Here is a 5,000-nt window from a genome sequence, read left to right on the forward strand (position 1 = left end):
ACTGTAGCTGTTCACGCATCTATTCCTGTTATTCTGTTGATGTTTGGTGGTTGAAGAGACGGGCCTGAATGGGTTTGGATCGTCAATCATCTTATCACCACACACTATTATACAAAGGTAGAGTACCTGCAAGACCTAAGGTCTTCCTTGGTACGACTGACAATATCTATGAGAGTTGGGCTTTAATGCTATCAGACTTCATATCTTGCATATATGTTCAAACTAGTCACTCAACAGAGTGAGCAGTATTAGTATTGAGCTCTGCTTGTGCAAAGCAGACCGCAGATTGATCCAAGAAATTGGTATCAAGCGGTTATAATACTATGCTGTTTAGTTGACTTGCAAACGTACCCAGCAATGGTTACTCCTGCTAGATGTGGTTGCACATTTTAGTGGAAGAAGATGGATTCTAAAGAGCTTTCTGCAGAATTATCTTAATGCACGACATAAATCTCGATACCTCGTTAAAGTTAGCATCCACTTGCTGGTTGTTAGCTGAGGATATCGTATTTATAGCTGCAAAAACAACTTGTTTAGCATTTTACTTTGCTAAAACATCAAGTTACCTGGTTGATCCTGCCAGTAGTCATATGCTTGTCTCAAAGATTAAGCCATGCATGTCTAAGTACATACTGTTTATAAAGTGAAACCGCGAATGGCTCATTAAATCAGTTACGGTTCCTCGGATATTCTTTTTTACATGGATAACTGTGGTAATTCTAGAGCTAATACATGAACAAGTGTTCCAACCTCAGCTTGCTGACGGAAGGATCGCATTTATTAGTACAAGACCAATGATTCTTATTCACCTAGAACCCTGTTCAGTGATTTCGGTCGCTGTCTAAGGACTAGCAGTGGGGATCTTAGCAACTTCGGTTGCATTTCTTGTGATGACTCTGAATAACTGAGCAAATCGTATGGCCTCTGAGCCGACGATGTATCCCTCAAGCAACTGCCTTATCAACTGTCGATGGTAGGTTATGCGCCTACCATGGTTGTAACGGGTAACGGGGAATTAGGGTTCGATTCCGGAGAGGGAGCCTGAGAAACGGCTACCACATCTAAGGAAGGCAGCAGGCGCGCAAATTACACAATCCCAGTACGGGGATGTAGTGACGAAAAATAACAATACGGGACTCTATTGAGGCCCCGTAATTGGAATGAGTACAATTTAAATCCTTTAACGAGGATCTATTGGAGGGCAAGTCTGGTGCCAGCAGCCGCGGTAATTCCAGCTCCAATAGCGTATATTAAAGTTGCTGCGGTTAAAAAGCTCGTAGTTGGATTTCAGTCGAACCTATGGGGTCCACTGATTAAAGGGTTAGATGGTGATGTTAGGTTTCTTGCTTGTGTCTACGGATGCTTGCTTGAACCTTCATTCCTCTTTCCTGGTGGTTACATTCATAGTGTTTAGACAGAAAATTGCTCGATATTTGCTATCAATGCTCTTTACCGAGTGTTGATTCAAGCGATCGAGACTTTTACCTTGAAAAAATCAGAGTGCTCAAAGCAGGCGTCCAAAACCTCGAAAGAGGTGCCTAAAAACGGTATGGTCAACCATCTATATGATGCGTACCACTACCTTAACTTGAATGATCTTGCATGGAATAATGGAATAGGACCTTGGTTCTATTTTGTTGGTCTTAAGAATCCAAGGTAATGATTAAGAGGGACAGACGGGGGCATTTGTATTGCGGCGCTAGAGGTGAAATTCTTGGACCGTCGCAAGACAAACTACAGCGAAAGCATTTGCCAAGAATGTTTTCATTAATCAAGAACGAAAGTTAGAGGTTCGAAGGCGATCAGATACCGCCCTAGTTCTAACCATAAACGATGCCAACCAGCGATCATTCTGAGTAACTAATTTCATGACTCGAATGGAAGCTTCCGGGAAACCAAAGTTTTTGGGTTCCGGGGGAAGTATGGTTGCAAAGCTGAAACTTAAAGGAATTGACGGAAGGGCACCACCAGGAGTGGAGCTTGCGGCTTAATTTGACTCAACACGGGAAAACTCACCCGGCCCGGACACTGAGAGGATTGACAGATTGAGAGCTCTTTCTTGATTCAGTGGGTGGTGGTGCATGGCCGTTCTTAGTTGGTGGAGTGATTTGTCTGGTTAATTCCGATAACGAACGAGACTCTAGCCTACTAAATAGACTTGCAGTTTACACTGCAGTACTCCCCCTTAGTCAACCTGTGGGTGGTAGTATCTCTTGATGGTTTCGGCTGTTGAGGGCTCTGCTGCTATTAGCCTACAGAATTGGCTAGGGTAAGGATGCTGTAGCACTGTAAGGACTTCTTAGAGGGACAAGCGGCGCTCGCAGCCGCACGAAACAGAGCAATAACAGGTCTGTGATGCCCTTAGATGTCCGGGGCCGCACGCGTGCTACACTGAAGTGGTCATCGTGCATACTGTTTCCTGCTCCGAAAGGAGTGGGTAACCGCTTGAACCCATTTCGTGATGGGGATTGGGCATTGTAATTATTGCCCATGAACGAGGAATTCCCAGTAAGCGTGAGTCATTAGCTTGCGTTGATTACGTCCCTGCCCTTTGTACACACCGCCCGTCGCTACTACCGATTGAATGATTTAGTGAGGACTTCGGACTGGTCAATCCAGACCATTGGGAAACTAGTGGTCGGATTGTGCTGGAAAGATGTTCAAACTTGATCATTTAGAGGAAGTAAAAGTCGTAACAAGGTTTCCGTAGGTGAACCTGCGGAAGGATCATTAACGTATTACCCTCTTATTATAAGAGAAATACAACCTTCAAACAATCAAACACTCTGCATAGTGATATTGTAGATGCTAATATGGTGAATGCAATTGAATTGTATTTGCATTAGAGTCGCAATTGTGAATGTTTATTGCAAACATTTAGCCATTGCAACATGATTCTAATTTGCATTACATTCGTTCATTCATACATCCATCTTTCATTATCCAATGCAACAAAGAGTGAGGGTTATCTAACGATAGCCATAATTTCTTTTGCAAAACAATTGTAGTTTATAATGAAAAGCCTGTCTTGCTACATACTTGGTACCTGATCAAGTCTTCAGCTTATGCTGACGGCAAGGTTTAAAGAAGGAAGTTTTACACTTCTTCGCCTAACTAAGTAAAGACAACTATGGTTTTTATAAACTGCATACAATTGTTTTCAAACCCTCTCAATGCAGATTTAGGATACTTATTAAAAGTCCCACGGTGGCAAAGATACATCTTCAAGCGGTGGATCACTCGAATTACCAATCGATGAAGAACGTAGCTAGCTACGATAATCGGTGCGAATTGCAGGACACGCCGAGCACTTGAGCTTCCAACGCACATTGCGGCTTTCGGGTCTTTTCCGAGGTCACATCTGTCTGAGAGTTGAGATGTAAAATAATCAACAAAACACTTGCATACTACCATATATGCATTGTTTTGAGAGGATTGTATATTTATATGCATGAATCTTGATGTTTTATTCCTTTTCTTAATTGCAATTCGTTGCAATTTAGTAAGGAGAATCTCAAATCTACTTGTTTCACATGATAAATTTTGTGTACAATGCATATTTCATCTCTGCAAGCAGTATATATGAATAGATACTAGCATGAGATTCTAAGGTTAGTCGCCTATCTGACGACGCTAAAGTCGTATTGCAGATAACTATGGTGATCAACTAACCTGTTAACTGATGAATCTTCTTGCACTTGTATAAATCGTACAAATAGTAGCTATTTCATTCTGTTAAAGCAGACCTAAGAAGTAATGCAAAGGCAAAATTTGTGCAAACATTAAAGTAGATTTACGTTGCTTGCTTGCAAACAACACAAATAAACATTAATCAACTTAATCAATATTTTTGATCTCAGATCAGGTGAGGTTACCCGCCGAATTTAAGCATATAATTCAGCGGAGGAAAAGAAATCAAATGAGATTCCCTGAGTAACGGCGAGTGAAAAGGGATGAGTCCGGCGCAAAGGTTTTCCATTGAAAGGTGGAAAGCGGTGCTGCGTAATGGCTAGAGTCACGATTATTTCAACTAAATCTGCAAGTCCCTCTGACAAGGGCCCTCTTCCCAGAGACGGTTCTAGGCCGGTGGCAGATCTTGGTTAATGGAATATCGATTACTGGCTTTAGTCGCGGATAGAGTCAGATTGCTTGAGAGTGCAATCCAAATTAGGAGGTAAACTCCTCCTAAGACTAAATACGATGGTAATATCGATAGCAAACAAGTACCGTGAGGGAAAGTTGCAAAGTACTTTGAAGAGAGAGTTCAAAAGGACGTGAAACCGCTTGTAGAGAAACGGATAGAACCACGAAGTGTAGCTGAGAGGAGAACTCAGCTCCTCTTGTGTATTGTTGCCTTTTTCTATTCAGTGCTAAGAATGCTTTACAGCGTTCCAAGATCAGTAGGTTAAGGGGTAACTTTTAGCCTGCCCTTGGATCTTGGTATTGATAGGAGGAGTGCAATATGTGCATGAGGAGTGCATTTTCTCAACTCTCGTGCTCAAACCACGACCAATGTGAAGGAGAGTGCAAAACTCTTGTTCAAGTGATAACAGCAAGGTGTACTAAACACACACCTAATCAGCATTTAGTTTTCACAGCTACTAATATTCCTTGCGTTGTTAGACTTAGCCTGTGAGCTAGTGTTGGCAACTGTTACCACAGTCACATTGGAGATGAATCTCTGCTTATGCAGGGTCAACAATGCTTGTCATCTGCTCTGACGAATCCGACTAGTCTTTCGTTGATGATGTCTGTTTCTTCACCTGGTGTTGAAACAACTCATGGATTGGCTGGCTTTTGGTGGTTTGTTGGTAAAAGTGGCAAGCTTACGTTAACCTAGTGATTCTGTGGTCAGTAGATCGGTACTCTATCCGACCCGTCTTGAAACACGGACCAAGGAGTCTAACATGTATGCAAGCTGATCAGTCTTGTTTAGGCTTGAAAGGCGAATTGAAAGAAATTGATATGATGTATGCTTGTAAGAGTATACCGCAATATCA

At 42.1% G+C, this 5,000-nt stretch overlaps 3 non-coding genes across 3 annotated transcripts in view; all 3 read left to right on the forward strand.

The window, feature by feature from the left end:
* The first annotated feature begins 563 nt into the window (after window positions 1–563).
* On the forward strand, window positions 564–2,733 carry LOC149093001 (small subunit ribosomal RNA). Its single transcript, XR_016200373.1, has one exon. It is a non-coding gene; the product is annotated as a small subunit ribosomal RNA (ribosomal RNA).
* A 487-nt stretch (window positions 2,734–3,220) lies between these two features.
* On the forward strand, window positions 3,221–3,375 carry LOC149093002 (5.8S ribosomal RNA). Its single transcript, XR_016200481.1, has one exon. It is a non-coding gene; the product is annotated as a 5.8S ribosomal RNA (ribosomal RNA).
* Window positions 3,376–3,851: 476 nt separating this feature from the next.
* LOC149093003 (large subunit ribosomal RNA) overlaps window positions 3,852–5,000 on the forward strand; it is a 4,168-nt gene continuing 3,019 nt past the window's right edge. The window contains exon 1 of the ribosomal RNA XR_016200444.1: window positions 3,852–5,000. This exon is cut by the window's right edge and continues 3,019 nt beyond it. This is a non-coding gene — a ribosomal RNA (large subunit ribosomal RNA).

The sequence above is a fragment of the Tetranychus urticae genome, unplaced genomic scaffold (genome assembly GCF_039701765.1).
Source record: "Tetranychus urticae isolate SD_2017Ah unplaced genomic scaffold, NJAU_TeUrti_SD_1.0 Scaffold_4, whole genome shotgun sequence".
Lineage (NCBI taxonomy): Eukaryota > Metazoa > Arthropoda > Arachnida > Trombidiformes > Tetranychidae > Tetranychus > Tetranychus urticae.